The 17,313-nt window shown below is 44.1% G+C and overlaps 1 protein-coding gene across 2 annotated transcripts in view; it reads left to right on the top strand.

Annotated features, from left to right (window-relative positions):
* The first annotated feature begins 847 nt into the window (after positions 1–847).
* mical3a (microtubule associated monooxygenase, calponin and LIM domain containing 3a) overlaps positions 848–17,313 on the top strand; it is a 157,213-nt gene continuing 140,747 nt past the window's right edge. For both annotated transcript variants that reach the window (XM_052474788.1, XM_052474787.1), the window contains exon 1: positions 848–1,040. The gene's annotated coding sequence lies outside the window, so the exon portion shown is untranslated. The remainder of the gene's footprint in view (positions 1,041–17,313) is intronic.

Below are 17,313 nucleotides of genomic sequence, written 5' to 3'. Positions count from 1 at the left end.
AGGTCAGAGACCTGGCTGTGTGGTGCAAGGACAGTAACCTCTCCCTCAACGTGATCAAGACAAAGGAGATGATTGTGGACTACAGGATAAATCACGCCCTCATTCTCACCGATGGGGCTGTAGTGGAGCAGGTTGAGAGCTTCAAGTTCCTTGGTGTCCACATCACCAACAAACTAACATGGTCCAAGCACACCAAGACAGTTGTGAAGAGGGCACAACAAAACATTTTCCCCCTCAGAAGACTGAAAAGATTTGGCATGGGTCCTCAGATCCTCAAAAGGTTCATCACTGGGGCCAAGCGTCCTGCCATCCTGGACCTCTATACCAGGCGGTGTCAGAAGAATGCCCTAAAAATTGTCAAAAGACTCTAGCCACCCTAGTCATAGACTGTTCTCTCTGCTACCGCACAGCAAGCGGTACCGGAGCGCCAATTCTAGGTCCAAGAGGATTCTAAACAGCTTCTACCGCCAAGCCATAAGACTCCTGAACAACTAAGCAAATGGCTACCCAGACTAGCCCTGTCCTGCTGTTCCTGCTCTGTGTCCTGGAGTGGCCTTGAACCCTGTCGTAATCCTGTCTGTCTGTGAGGTGGCCGTGGCCCATCGGGGAAGAAGAGGAGAGCAGGCTGGGTTAATCTGGCTCATGATGGGGTAATTACTTCCACCCTGCTGGATGGTTGTGGGGATGGAGGGAGGAAGAGGAAGGGGGGACAGCTAGAGGTTGCAGCGTAACTGACTGCTCCGTTGTGGGAGGAGTCACCCCTATAGCTAGGCGGATCTTTCCCTGACCTTGGAGAAAGGAGGGAGAGAGAGAGAGACGCACAGAGAGAGAGTAGAGACGTCAGCATACTGCCACAGATCCAGCAGCACTGCAGATCTCTCTGTGTGCTGCTATTCTTCCTATGAGGGTGAAAGACAGGAGGAGGAGTGGGAGTGAGTGAGTGAGAGAAGCGTCTGGCAGCCATCCCAGTCAAACAGTAATGCAGAGTAAAGGGGGAGATAGCAGTCTTTTCACTGAGACTCAGCACAGGATACAGCACTGTAAGTTTGTGTGTCCTTCCTCTGTGCCATAGTGATGTGTTGTGTAGCTGTTTGCATGTTGTGTGTGCTGCTGTATGTAGTATTATTGTTATTATAATTATGATGCTGCTGTATGTTGTTATGCTCTGAAGGAGAGCAATGGCACAAGTATTTATGGACGCGACAGAGACAACAGTTGCTTAACAGAGACTGGATGGGCCGTGCTTTTGTAACCATGGGATGTGTTTGGTGTGTGTGTGTGCATGCGGGTGGGAAGGTGTGTGTGTTGGAGGGTGTGTGTGTTGGAGGTTGTGTGTGTCTGCCTCTGTGTGTACGATTGTTTATACATGGTTATGGCTGTGTGATTGTTGCAATTGTGTTGACTATGTGGCAAATCCTTGTGAAACAGAATCATTATTGTCGAATAACAGTAATAAATAATTGTGTCATGCTGATAATCGCTGGCATATTGTTTACGCAGCGACGGCAGCAGAGAAACACCCTTGTTGTTGTTGTGCTTGTACACTCTTAGAAGAACCTTTTTGGTTCCAGGTAGAACTATTTTGGTTTCCATGTAGAACCCTCTAGGGAACAGGTTCTACATGAAACCCAATAGGGTTCTACCTGGAACCAAAAAGGGTTCTTGAAAGAGTTATCTTATGGGGACAGCCGAAGAACCGTTTAGGTTCTAGATAGCAGCTTTTTTTCTAAGAGTGTAGTGTTCTGTAGGACATACTCCTCACCCTCTCTGTCACCCAGGATGATGTTCTATTATGCAGCAATCAGAGTACTGCACTGTTCTACTCAGGCCTATTTCTGTCACCACAAGGGAGTGACATACAGTGCCCTTGGAAAGTATTCAGACCCCTTGACTTTTTCCACAATTATTCTAAAATGTATTAAATAGTTTTTCCCCCCTCATAAATCTACACACAATACCCCATAATGACAAAGAAAAAACAGGTTTCTAGGAATCTTTTGCAAATGTTTTAAAAAACGGAAATATCACATTTACATAAGTATTCAGACCCTTTACTCACTACTTTGTTGAAGCACCTTTGACAGCGATTACTGCCTCGAATCTACTTGGGTATGACGCTACAAGCTTGGCACACCTGTATTTGGGGAGTTTCTCCCATTCTCTGCAGATCCACTCAAGCTCTGTCAGGTTGGATGGGGAGCATCGCTGCCCAGCTATTTTCAGGTCTCTCCAGACATGTTCAATTGGGTTGAAGTCCGGGCTCTGGCTGGGCCACTCAAGGACATTCAGAGACTTGTCACGAAGCCCCTCCTGCGTTGTCTTGGCTGTGTGCTTAGGGTCATTGTCCTGTTGGAAGGTGAATCTTCATCCCCGTCTTAGGTCCTGAGTGCTCTGGAGCAGGATTTCATCAAGGATCTCTCTGTACATCTTTCCCTAAATCCTGACTAGTCTCCCAGTTCCTCCCACAGAAAACATGTCCCACAGCATGATGCTGCACCACCATGCTTCACCATAGGGATGGTATTGGTCAGGTGATGACCAGTGCCTGGTTTCCTCCAGACATGACCATAAAGGCCTGATTGGTGGAGTGCTGCAGAGATGGTTGTCCTTCTGGAAGGTTCTCCCATCTCCACAAGGAACTCTGGAGCTCTGTCAGAGTGACCATCGGGTTCTTGGTCACCTCCCTGACCAAGGCCCTTCTCCCCTGATTGCTCAGTTTGGCCGGGCAGCCAGCTCTAGGAAGAGCCTTGGTGTTTCCAACCTTCTTCCATTTAAGAATGATTGAGGCCACAGTGTTGTTGGGGACCTTTAATGCAGCAGAAATGTGTTGGTACCCTCCCCCAGATCTGTGCCTCGACACAATCCTGTCCCGGAGCTCTATGGACAACAATTCCTTCGACGTCATGGCTTGATTTTTGCTCTGACATGCACTGTCAATTGTGGGACCTTACAGGGACAGGTGTGTGCCTTTCCAAATCATGTCCAATCCATTGAATTTAACACAGGTGAACTCCAATCATCTCAAGGATGATCAATGGAAACAGGATGCACCTGAGCTCAATTTCGAGTCTCAATGCAAAGAGTCTGAATACTTACTGTATGTAATTGTAACTGTTTTGTATTTTTAATACATTTGCAAAAATGTCTATTCTTTGTCATTATGGGTTATTGTGTGTAGATGAATGGGGATTTAAAAAATATTTAATCCATTTTAGAGTACGGCTGTAACGTAACAAAATGTGGATAAAGGGAAGTGGTTTGACGACTTTCCAAATGCACTGTATTTCAATGCTTAAATGTCAATATTTTGACATATTCTAATGAGACCATGTTTCTTTTAACCTTTATTTAACCAGGAAGGGCTCATTGAGAACATGAAACATGAAACAACATGAAAAACTACAAGTAATCTAGTAAAAACCATTGAATTCACAAGAGTATAACAAAATATTTAAAAAACTGCAAATTAAAAACATTGACAGGTCAGGGAATCAGCCTCAAAATCCTTCATCAGTGATTGAAAAACACCAATCGGGACAAGTTTTTCCAGTTTAAAAGTATTTTGTAAGGTGTTCCAAGACGATGGCGCAGTACATAAAAGCCCTTTTACCAAATTCAGTTCGGACATTTGGAACAGTTAGCAGGATAAAGTCCAGTGAACGAACAGAGTACCCACCACATTTCTGAACAATAAAAAGAAAAGGTAGTAAACCCAAAATGGCTTTGTAAATAAAAGTATACCAGTGCCTGAGCCTACGAGTGACTAGAGAAGGCCAGCTAACCCTGGTATACAAAAGTGCAGTGGTGCGTAAGGGATTTGCAGTTTAAAATAAATCTCAATGCTCCATGGTAAAGATCGTCAATTGATCTCAAACTGAGATCTGGCATAAATGTAGCTGATACTAGCCTCCTTCTGGCTTCAAAAGAAAAACAGGCCTTATTCCTCAAATAAAATCCCAATTTCAGCTTCAATTTTTTTTGTAAGTTGTTGAATATGCAATTTAGAAGAGAGGCCGTCATCAATTAAAATTCCAAGATATTTATATGAGGTTACAACCTCAATCTCCTTGCCCTGACAGGTAGTAATAGGTGAAAGGTTCTATTTCTTTCATTAGAAAACACCATTAGTTTAGTTCTGTCAGTATTCAGATAGCAGATGGCGTAGCAGTCGAACGTCTTGTCGTGTCGTGTCCCTTGTATATATCGTTTTTTAATATTTTTTAAACATATTTTTCTTCGCATATCTTTTAAAACATTTTGTTAAACCTCAACTTCTAAATACTCTCCTGCAACCCGCCTCACCCAATGTAGCTATTTTCTTCTAAAGTACTTATATCTACTTTGGATCCGAAACCCCTCAACTGAAGCTAGCCAGCTAACTACCAGCTATCAGTCAGCAAACCATTGCTAGTGGTCTTCAGCTAACCTTTAACTCGGAAAGCTCTCGCCAGTTCGAACAACGCGACTCTAACCAGAGCATAACGGACCTATTATTTTTTATCCCCGGATTCCCACCGGATTCCCACCGCAAACGGAACATTTTCAGCTGGATTCTTCACAACTAGCTATCTAGCTAACCGCAACCCCGGATGATTACTCCTGGCTAGCGTTTCCACCCACTTAGCTTGAAGCTAGCCCGGCCAGAGCTCCTGTGCTACCACCGAAGCATACTCCTGGGCTACAAAATCCGGACCCTCGACCGGTCTATCGATGTCACCGCATGAAGAGGAATAAACAGACTCACCCCATCGCGACGTCCTTGCTTGCTAATTCGGCCTGCTACCTTGTTTAGCCCTGGCCTACTAACTCTTAGCTTGTTAGCACAGGCCTGCTAACCGTCTGAATCACCCAAACACTCACTGGACCCATATTTACTTTCCCTTTTCGATTTTTAATTTGTTTATACCTTCCGGTAACCTGCCTCACCCAATGTGATACGGAATCGCCATTATTTTTTATTTTTAGAACACACTCAAGAACCTCCAGAAGCTAACCAGCTAACTAGCTACAATCTATTTAGTCATTGTTAGCCACTGCTAACTGTCTTTTAACCTGGATAACACTCGCCAGTCCAGCTTCCCTGCCCCATCCACCGCTGCCCCCCTGGACACTGATCACTTGGCTACATAGCTGATGCGTGCTAGACTGTCCATTAATCACGGTACTCCATTCTGCTTGTTTATGTTTTATCTGTCGGCCCCAGCCGCACTCAGGCTCTGTGTGTAGTTAATCCGACCCCCCCTGCCTAGCCTACGCCATTTTACCTGCTGTTGTTGTGCTAGCTAATTAGCTGTTGTTGTCTCAGCTACTGTTTTAGCTACTGTTTTAGCTAGCTCTCCCAATTCAACACCTGTGATTACTGTATGTCTCTCTCAAATGTCAATATGCCTTGTATACTGTTGTTCAGGTTAGTTATCATTGTTTTAGTTTACAATGGAGCCCCTAGATCCACTCTTCATACCCCTGATACCTCCTTTGTCCCACCTCCCACACATGCGGTGACCTCACCCATTACAACCAGCATGTCCAGAGATACAACCTCTCTCATCATCACCCAGTGCCTGGGCTTACCTCCGCTGTACCCGCACCCCACCATACCCCTGTCTGCGCATTATGCCCTGAATATATTCTACCATGCCCAGAAATCTGCTCCTTTCATTCTCTGTCCCCAACGCTCTAAGCGACCAGTTTTGATAGCCTTTAGCCGCAACCTCATACTACTCCTCCTCTGTTCCACGGGTGATGTGGAGGTAAACCCAGGCCCTGCATGTCCCCAGGCACCCTCATTTGTTGACTTCTGTGATCGAAAAAGCCTTGGTTTCATGCATGTCAACATCAGAAGCCTCCTCCCTAAGTTTGTTTTACTCACTGCTTTAGCACACTCTGCTAACCCTGATGTCCTTGCCGTGTCTGAATCCTGGCTCAGGAAGGCCACCAAAGATTCTGAGATTTCCATACCCAACGATAAAATCTTCCGTCAAGATAGAACTGCCAAAGGGGGTGGAGTTGCAGTCTACTGCAGAGATAGCCTGCAAAGTAATGTCATACTTTCCAGGTCCATACCCAAACAGTTCGAACTACTAATCTTGAAAATTACTCTCTCCAGAAATAAGTCTCTCACTGTTGCCGCCTGCTACCGACCCCCCTCAGCACCCAGCTGTGCCCCGGACACCATTTGTGAATTGATTGCCCCCCATCTAGCTTCAGAGTTTGTTCTGTTAGGTGACCTAAACTGGGATATGCTTAACACCCCGGCAGTCCTACAATCTAAGCTAGATGCCCTCAATCTCACACAAATCATCAAGGAATCCACCAGGTACAACCCTAAATCTGTAAACAAGCGCACCCTGATAGACGTCATCCTGACCAACTGGCCCTCCAAATACACCTCCGCTGTCTTCAACCAGGATCTCAGCGATCACTGCCTCATTGCCTGTATCCGCTACGGAGCCGCAGTCAAACGACCACCCCTCATCACTGTCAAATGCTCCCCAAAACACTTCTGTGAGCAGGCCTTTATAATCGACCTGGCACGGGTATCCTGGAAAGACATTGACCTCATCCCGTCAGTTGAGGATGCCTGGTCATTCTTTAAAAGTAACTTCCTCACCATTTTAGATAAGCATGCTCCGTTCAAAAAATGCAGAACTAAGAACAGATATAGCCCTTGGTTCACTCCAGACCTGACTGCCCTCGACCAGCACAAAAACATCCTGTGGCGGACTGCAATAGCATCGAACAGTCCCCGCGATATGCAACTGTTCAGGGAAGTCAGGAACCAATACACGCAGTCAGTCAGGAAAGCTAAGGCCAGCTTCTTCAGGCAGAAGTTTGCATCCTGTAGCTCCAACTCCAAAAAGTTCTGGGACACTGTGAAGTCCATGGAGAACAAGAGCACCTCCTCCCAGCTGCCCACTGCACTGAGGCTAGGTAACCACCGATAAATCCATGATTATCGAAAACTTCAACAAGCATTTCTCAACGGCTGGCCATGCCTTCCACCTGGCTACTCCAACCTCGGCCAACAGCTCCGCCCCTCCCCCGCAGCTACTCGCCCAAGCCTCTCCAGGTTCTCCTTTACCCAAATCCAGATAGCAGATGTTCCTAAAGAGCTGCAAAACCTGGACCCGTACAAATCAGCTGGGCTTGACAATCTGGACCCTCTATTTCTGAAACTATCCGCCGCCATTGTCGCAACCCCTATTACCAGCCTGTTCAACCTCTCTTTCATATCGTCTGAGATCCCCAAGGACTGGAAAGCTGCCGCAGTCATCCCCCTCTGCAAAGGGGGAGACACCCTGGACCCAAACTGTTACAGACCTATATCCATCCTGCCCTGCCTATCTAAGGTCTTCGAAAGCCAAGTCAACAAACAGATCACTGACCATCTCGAATCCCACCGTACCTTCTCCGCTGTGCAATCTGGTTTCCGAGCTGGTCACGGGTGCACCTCAGCCACGCTCAAGGTACTAAACGATATCATAACCGCCATCGATAAAAGACAGTACTGTGCAGCCGTCTTCATCGACCTTGCCAAGGCTTTCGACTCGGTCAATCACCATATTCTTATCGGCAGACTCAGTAGCCTCGGTTTTTCAGATGACTACCTTGCCTGGTTCACCAATTACTTTGCAGACAGAGTTCAGTGTGTCAAATCGGAGGGCATGCTGTCCGGTCCTCTGGAAGTCTCTATGGGGGTGCCACAGGGTTCAATCCTCGGGCCGACTCTTTTTCTGTATATATCAATGATGTTGCTCTTGCTGCGGGCGATTCCCTGATCCACCTCTACGCAGACGACACCATTCTATATACTTCCGGCCCGTCCTTGGACACTGTGCTATCTAACCTCCAAACGAGCTTCAATGCCATACAACACTCCTTCCGTGGCCTCCAACTGCTCTTAAACGCTAGTAATACCAAATGCATGCTTTTCAACCGTTCGCTGCCTGCACCCGCACACCTGACCAGCATCACCACCCTGGGTTGTTCCGACCTTGAATATGTGGACATCTATAAGTACCTAGGTGTCTGGCTAGACTGTAAACTCTCCTTCCAGACTCCTATCAAACATCTCCAATCGAAAATCAAATCAAGAGTCGGCTTTCTATTCCGCAACAAAGCCTCCTTCACTCACGCCGCCAAACTTACCCTAGTAAAACTGACTATCCTACCGATCCTCGACTTCGGCGATGTCATCTACAAAATTGCTTCCAACACTCTACTCAGCAAACTGGATGCAGTTTATCACTGTGCCATCCGTTTTGTCACTAAAGCACCTTATACCACCCACCACTGCGACTTGTACGCTCTAGTCAGCTGGCCCTCGCTACATATTCGTCGCCAGACCCACTGGCTCCAGGTCATCTACAAGTCCATGCTAGGTAAAGCTCCGCCTTATCTCAGTTCACTGGTCACGATGGCAACACCCATCCGTAGCACGCGCTCCAGCAGGTGTATCTCACTGATCGTCCCTAAAGCCAACACCTCATTTGGCCGCCTTTCGTTCCAGTTCTCTGCTGCCTGTGACTGGAACGAATTGCAAAAATCGCTGAAGTTGGAGACTTTTATTTCCCTCACCAACTTCAAACATCTGCTATCTGAGCAGCTAACCGATCGCTGCAGCTGTACATAGTCTATCGGCAAATAGCCCACCTATTTTTACCTACCTCATCCCCATACTGTTTTTATTTATTTATTTACTTTTCTGCTCTTTTGCACACCAATATCTCTGCCTGTACATGACCATCTGATCATTTATCACTCCAGTGTTAATCTGCAATATTGTAATTATTCGCCTACCTCCTCATGCCTTTTGCACACATTGTATATAGACTCCCCTTTTCTTTTCTTTTTTTCCTATTGTGTTATTGACTTGTTAATTGTTTACTCCATGTGTAACTCTGTGTTGTCTGCTCACACTGCTATGCTTTATCTTGGCCAGGTCGCAGTTGCAAATGAGAACTTGTTCTCAACTAGCCTACCTGGTTAAATAAAGGTGAAATAAATGTTTTTTTTAAAAGACAGACAATTTAACAGACATAAGCCCATCAAATTGAGTGCACTGAGTTCTATCAGACAGATAGTTAGCAAACCATGCAACCGCCTGCTCTGAAAGACCTACACTCGACAATCTCTGCCTTAGTATAGCATGATCAACTGTATCAAAAGCCTTAAAGAGATCAATAAAAAGTGAGACAATGGCTTCAGTAATATCATTTAAAACCTTCATGGCTGCTGTGATTGTGCTATTGTGCTGTGATTGTGCTCTTCCTGAAGCCCGATTGGTACATTGATAAAATAGAGTTAGTAAATAAAAGCTATTTTAGCTGTTTACTTACAAGGGTTTCAAGTATTTTCACCAGGGGTGACAGCTTTGAGATTGGCCTATAATTATTTAAAAGAGTTGAATCTCCCCCTTTTAAAAGGGGTAGGACAAATGCTGATTTCCAGATCTTTGGAATTTCATTACATTCCAGGTTTAGATTTGTAAGTCGCTCTGGATAAGAGCGTCTGCTAAATGACTTAAATGTAAATGTAAATGTAGATTGAACAGAGATGTAAGTGGTTCAACTATGAAATCAGCTGCCAGATTTAAAAAGCAGGGATCAAGAAGATCAGGACCTGCAGGCTTTCTCTGATCTAAGGATTTCAGGGCTTTTATGTACCACCTGCACTGAGAATGGCAAAAAGCTAAAAGTTTGACCAGCTCTCACTGGTTCATCCACACAGGATGGTACAGAGAGAGGACACTGAATCAAACAGCCTACCAGATGATACAAAGTGCTCATTGAAACTATTCAGCATTTCAGTTTTGTCATTTCAGTTTTGTCAGCAACAGAGGTCCTTCAAAACACATGACGGAAATTCATTAACATTACTGTTTCCAGACATAAACTTAATAGCCTTCCAAAACTTTCTAGGGTCATTCAGGTTATCAGTGGTAACAGACATAAAATATTCATACTTGTCCTTCCTGCGAAGAAAAGAACACTTGTTTCGTAACTGCCTAACAATAAACGTGTAATGTAATGTAATGTAAACCAATCAGCATCAGAACATGATTTCCTTGCTTTAGCCCAGGCTAGATTACGGTCGTGAATAATACAAGACCCCTCAGAAGAAAACCATGGATTATCCCGCCCTTTAACCCTGAACCTGCGGAATGGGGCATGTTTGTTTACTATTTGGAAAAAACCATCATGAAAGAATTTCCAGGCAGTTTCCACATCAGGGATAAGCTCAATCTCACTCCAGTCAAAATAAAACAAATCATGAAAGAAAGCCTGCTCATTAAAACACTTCAAATTTCTCTTATGAATAAAACGTGGGTTTGTTTTAGGAACCTTAGTATTTCTAACAGCAACAACAGCACAATGGTCACTTAAATCATTACAAAAAACACCAACCGCAGAATATTTATGTGGAACATTTGTCAATATCAAATCAATCTGGGTAGATTGATCTGGGCATTTAACATTTGGGCCAGTGAGTGAGTTAATCAACTGGGTAAGATTCAAAGAATCTGTTGATGTGGTTGCACTGACTGTGAGCAGTTCGTGAAAGACACTGCAGCAGAAGCATTCTCCCAATGCAGTATTTATCCATTCATTTAACTGGTATAACTCTGCTTCAGCCACTTAGTTTCATTTACAACCTCAGTACTGTTTATGATATGAATACCACTGTTTCCTAAATACCACCCATTTAGAACTGAATGGGTAGACTGTGACGGGGGGGCTCCACACATCAAATACCTCTGCAGTTGCTGTTTACCCAAACACTAGATTGAGCCCTTAGATACCAGTCCAGCAAGGCCTCCCTTCTTCCCCTCTGCCACCAGACTCCTGCAGTGATATCATGATATCATCGCAGTCTGCTGTTGTTAGAGCTGCACATGAGTTACATATGATAATGCCGCCTTCCTCTACCCCCCTTACTTTCCCTCCTCCTACTTCCTCCCCCGGCCCCCTAGGCAGGTTATCTCTACTCTATAATTGGGTCATATTTCTCATTTTTCTGGCTGACGTGGTGTGCATTCTGGGAACATTCGGGAATGCCGTGGGTGGAGGAGTTATGAAATGCTGTGTTTGGAGGTGAGAAGGAGAGCTGAGTGGTGGGTGGAGGTGTTATGAAATGCTGTGTTTGGAGGTGAGCAGGAGAGCTGAGTGGTGGGTGGAAGAGTTATGCTACAGCCTCACGAGACTCCACAGAGCCACACACACACTGCAGAACAGAGCCACACACACACACACTGCAGAACAGAGCCACACACACACACACACTGCAGAACAGAGCCACACACACACACACACTGCAGAACAGAGCCACACACACACACACAGAACACACTGCAGAACAGAGCCACACACACACTGCAGAACAGAGCCACACACACACACTGCAGAACAGAGCCACACACACACACTGCAGAACAGAGCCACACACACACACTGCAGAACAGAGCCACACACACACACTGCAGACAAGAGCCACACACACACACACTGCAGACAAGAGCCACACACACACACACACTGCAGAACAGAGCCACACACACACACACTGCAGAAAAGAGCCACACACACACACTGCAGAAAAGAGCCACACACACACACTGCAGAATAGAGCCACACACACACACTGCAGAACAGAGCCACAGACACACACACTGCAGAACAGAGCCACAGACACACAATGCAGAACAGAGCCACAGACACACTGCAGAACAGAGCCACAGACACACTGCAGAACAGAGCCACACACACACACACTGCAGAACAGAGCCACAGACACACACTGCATAACAGAGCCACAGACACACACTGCATAACAGAGCCACAGACACACACTGCATAACAGAGCCACAGACACACACTGCAGAACAGAGCCACAGACACACTGCAGGGATGGGCGGAAAATAGATCTGACCCCCAGAGAGAGTCAGAGACCGAGCGCAAAAGAGAGCGAGAGAGAAAGGTAAGGGATGGAAGGACAGCGTGGACACTCAGCCCTTACTCTGTTTGCAGTACATGTGGTGGATATCAATTTGGAAAAAGAGAAGGGTAAATACAAAGGAGAGAGCACGGCACCGCGGCCACATTCCTATGGACAATGTTCTGTACCAGATCCATTCATCCATAACCCAATACCACGTTTATACACCGGTTTCATAGTGTATTTACTGAATACTGTGTCATCTCTCTCAAGCAACCCTGGGTAAAAGCTGTACTTGATGTTTCTTGCTGTCATTAGGCCTCCTGGTCTACCTTTTGGCATGTCTATCTAGCTCTCCCTCTCTCACCCCCCCCCTCCCTCCCTCCCCCCTTCTCAATTCAAATTCTAGATTTTGGACGTCAGGACAAACAAAATATAATTCGGAGAGCAGGCAGTTTATGGGAAACGGTCTTCCACAGATAGATGATGATGATGTGGTTCTGTAAAGGAGTAGCTCACATGGAGGTGGTATCGATGGTCTAGCCATGGAGGGAATAAATACAGCTACTGTATATCAGCGGATCTACTGACAAGGTTAATCCCTGTCGGCAGGCCTCTCCTCTCCTCTCTCTGCTGTCCTGTCCTGACAGTCCGGGAGATGTTCTACGTGTTTGGGATGTCAGCGCTGTCAGCCTGATGGTGTATGTACAGGTGCAGGGAAGGGTGTGTTGGTACACCCCTCTCTTTGTAGTGTAGGGTGTGTGGGTGTGTGTTTTGGGGGGTGGAGGGAGGGGTCCCTCTGGTTGTGGACTAAATGACTAATTCCACTGTGCTGCAATTACAGATGTAGTGTTTCAGAGACATGGTTCTTGCCCAGTAATCCGTACAGAAGAGGTAGGCAGGACAAGCTTGAGGATGTTTGGGGAAACATTTGCTTAAGAAATGCACAAACATGGTATCCGAATTGGTTCAACTCTATAATGATAATAATGAATACCTGTAGTGCTCTGCCTTTGTATGCTGGCATGGCGTTTTAAGGATTTGAACAGTGTTGCCAGTATGAAATATGCTTCAATTATAGCCTACATTCATTTTTATGAGCATAGTCTTTCATTCCCTATGTGTCAGTCAAGGGCAATGCGTAGCTGGAAGCTGCCGTTACTCTGTTCTGGTTGTGTGTGGACAGGCTCCAAACAGAGACCTTTACTCTGTACTGGTTGTGTGTGGACAGGCTCCAAACAGAGACCTTTACTCTGTACTGGTTGTGTGTGGACAGGCTCCAAACAGAGACCTTTACTCTGTACTGGTTGTGTGTGGACAGGCTCCAAACAGAGACCTTTACTCTGTACTGGTTGTGTGTGGACAGGCTCCAAACAGAGACCTTTACTCTGTACTGGTTGTGTGTGGACAGGCTCCAAACAGAGACCTTTACTCTGTTCTGGTTGTGTGTGGACAGGCTCCAAACAGAGACCTTTACTCTGTACTGGTTGTGTGTGGACAGGCTCCAAACAGAGACCTTTACTCTGTACTGGTTGTGTGTGGACAGGCTCCAAACAGAGACCTTTACTCTGTACTGGTTGTGTGTGGACAGGCTCCAAACAGAGACCTTTACTCTGTACTGGTTGTGTGTGGACAGGCTCCAAACAGAGACCTTTACTCTGTACTGGTTGTGTGTGGACAGGCTCCAAACAGAGACCTTTACTCTGTACTGGTTGTGTGTGGACAGGTTCCAAACAGAGACGATTCATCATTTCACAACCAACATCCTTTGTCTGAGGAACAGGAGACCCTAGACTATCCTGGGAAAATGTTCAGAGACCTTTCTCTCTCACCTTCTCTGTGTCAGGCCTCTCTCTCTAGCTCACCTTCTCACCCCCCCCCCCTCTCTCACTCTCACCTTCTGTCCCTTTACTCTGTACTCGCCCCCCCTCTCTCTATTGATCACTCTCTCTCTATTTATCAGTCTCTCTCTCTATTTATCAGTCTCTCTCTCTCTATTTATCAGTCTCTCGCTCTCTATTTATCAGTCTCTCTCTCTATTTATCACTCTCTCTCTATTCATCAGTCTCTCTCTCTATTTATCAGTCTCTCTATTTATCAGTCTCTCTCTCCCTATTTATCAGTCTCTCTCTCTCTATTTATCAGTATCTCTCTCTCTCTATTTATCAATCTCTCTCTCTATTTCTCAGTCTCTGTCTATTTATCAGACTCTCTCTCCATTTATCAGTCTCTCTCTCTATTTATCAGTCTCTCTCTCTATGTATCAGTCTATCTCTCTATTTATCAGTCTCTGTCTATTTATCAGTCTCTTTCTCTCTCTATGTATCAGACTCTTTCTCTATTTATCAGTCTCTCGCTCTCTCTCTCTCTATTTATCAGTCTCTCTATTTATCAGACTCTCTCTCTATTCATCAGTCTGGTTGTTTATCAATCTCCAAATCAGAGACCTTTACTCTGTTTATCTGGTTGTCTCTATGTATCAGACTCCTATGTATCAGACTCCTTTATTTATCAGTCTCTCTCCCTATTTATCAGTCTTCCAATTTATCAGTCTCCTTTTTATCAGTCTGTACTGGTCTCTCTGTTTATCAGTCTCTCAAATTCATCAGACTCTCTCTATTCAACAGTCTATCTCTCTCTATTTATCAGTCTCTCTCTCTATTTATCAGTCTCTCTCTCTCTCTCTAGTCATCAGACTCTCTCTCTATTTATCAGTCTCTCCAATCAGTCTCCTTTATTTATCAGTCTCTCTCTTGTGTGTTTACCAGTTTCTCCAAACAGACTCTTTATTCATCAGTCTCTCTGTTATCAGTCTCTCAAATCAGTCTCTTACTCTGTTTATCAGTCTCTCTGTCTGTTTATCAGGCTCCAATTTATCAGTCTCCTTTTTATCAGTCTATCTCTCTATTTATCAGTCTCTCTCTCTATTCATCAGTCTCTCTCTCTATTCATCAGTCTCTCTCTCTATTCAACAGTCTCTCTCTCTCTCTATTTATCAGTCTCTTTCTCTCTCTATTCATCAGTCTCTCTCTCTATTTATCAGTCTCTCTATTTATCAGTATCTCTCTCTATTCATCAGTCTCTCTCTCTATTCATCAGTCTCTCTCTCTCTCTCTCTCTCTAGTCATCAGACTCTCTCTCTATTTATCAGTCTCTCTCTCTCTATTTATCAGTCTCTCTCTCTCTATTTATCAGTCTCTCTCTCTCTCTCTATTTACCAGTCTCTCTCTCTATTTATCAGACTCTCTCTATTCATCAGTCTCTCTCTCTAATTATCAGTCTCTCTCTCTCTATTTATCAGTCTCTCTCTCTATTTATCAGTCTCTCTGTCTATTTATCAGTCTCTCTCTCTCTATTTATCAGTCTCTCTCTCTATTTATCAGTCTCTCTCCTATTCATCAGTCTCTCTCTATTCATCAGTCTGTCTCTATTCATCAGTCTCTCTCTCTATTCAACAGTCTCTCTCTCTCTCTTTATCAGTCTCTTTCTCTCTGTTCATGGTCTGTCTCTGGATCAGTCTCCAATTTATCAGTATCTCCTCTTTTATCAGTATCTCTCTCTATTCATCAGTCTCTCTCTCTATTCATCAGTCTCTCTCTCTATTCAACAGTCTCTTTCTCTCTATATTCATCAGTCTCTCTCTCTATTTATCAGTCTCTCTATTTATCAGTCTCTCTCTCTCTATTTATCAGTCTCTCTCTATTTATCAGTCTCTCTCTCTCTATTTATCAGTCTCTCTCTCTCTATTTATCAGTATCTCTCTCTATTCATCAGTCTCTCTCTCTATCAGTCTCTTTCTCTCTCATTTATCAGTATCTCTCTCTATTTATCAGTCTCTCTCTCTCTCTATTTATCAGTCTCTCTCTCTATTTATCAGTCTCTCTCCCTATTTATCAGACTCTCTCTCTATTTATCAGTCTCTCTCTCTCTCTATTTATCAGTCTCTCTCTCTCTCTCTCTCTCTCTATTTTTCAGTATCTCTCTCTATTTATCAGTCTCTCTGTCTATTTATCAGTCTCTCTCTCTCTCTATTTATCAGTCTCTCTCTCTCTCTCTCTCTATTTATCAGTATCTCTCTATTCATCAGTCTCTCTCTCTATCAGTCTCTTTCTCTCTCTATTTATCAGTATCTCTCTCTATTTATCAGTTTCTCTCTCTATTTATCAGTCTCTCTCTCTATTCAACAGTCTCTCTCTCTATCAGTCTCTTTCTCTCTCTATTCATCAGTCTCTCTCTCTATTTATCAGTCTCTCTCTCTCTATTTATCAGTCTCTCTCTCTCTCTCTCTATTTATCAGTATCTCTCTATCTCTATTCATCAGTATCTCTCTCTATTTATCAGTCTCTCTCTCTCTCTATTTATCAGTCTCTCTCTCTCTATTTATCAGTCTCTCTCTCTCTATTTATCAGTCTCTCTCTCTCTATTTATCAGTCTCTCTGTCTATTTATCAGTCTCTCTCTCTCTCTATTTATCGGTCTCTCTCTCTATTTATCAGTCTCTCTCTCTCTATTTATCAGTATCTCTCTCTATTAATCAGTCTCTCTCTCTATCAGTCTCTTTCTCTCTCTATTTATCAGTATCTCTCTCTATTTATCAGTTTCTCTCTCTATTCATCAGTCTCTCTCTCTATTCAACAGTCTCTCTCTCGATTTATCAGTCTCTCTCTCTCTCTCTATTTATCAGTCTCTCTCTCTCTATTTATCAGTCTCTCTCTCTATCAGTCTCTCTCTCTATTTATCAGTCTCTCTGTCTATTTATCAGTCTCTCTCTCTCTCTATTTATCAGTCTCTCTCTCTATTTATCAGTCTCTCTCTCTCTATTTATCAGTATCTCTCTCTATTCATCAGTCTCTCTCTCTATCAGTCTCTTTCTCTCTCTATTTATCAGTATCTCTCTCTATTTATCAGTTTCTCTCTCTATTCATCAGTCTCTCTCTCTATTCAACAGTCTCTCTCTCTATCAGTCTCTTTCTCTCTCTATTTATCAGTATCTCTCTCTATTCAACAGTCTCTCTCTTGATTTATCAGTCTCTCTCTCTCTCTATTTATCAGTCTCTCTCTCTCTATGTATCGGTTTCTTTCTCTCTCTATTTATCAGTATATCTCTCTATTTATCAGACTCTCTCTCTATTCAACAGTCTCTCTCTATTTATCAGTCTCTCTCTCTATTTATCAGTCTCTTTCTCTCTCTATTTATCAGTCTCTTTCTCTCTATATATATCAGTCTCTCTCTCTATTTATCAGTCTCTCTCTCTATTTATCAGTCTCTCTCTCTATGTATCTCTCTCTCTCTCTCTCTCTCTCTCTATTTATCAGTGTCTCTCTCTATTTATTTATCAGTCTCTCTCTCTCTATTTATCAGTCTCTCTCTCTCTCTATT

The sequence above is a fragment of the Oncorhynchus keta genome, chromosome 22 (assembly GCF_023373465.1).
Source record: "Oncorhynchus keta strain PuntledgeMale-10-30-2019 chromosome 22, Oket_V2, whole genome shotgun sequence".
NCBI classification, from domain to species: Eukaryota; Metazoa; Chordata; class Actinopteri; order Salmoniformes; family Salmonidae; genus Oncorhynchus; species Oncorhynchus keta.
Note: the sequence above shows the minus strand (reverse complement) of the source record. Positions and strands in the feature narration are given on the sequence as shown.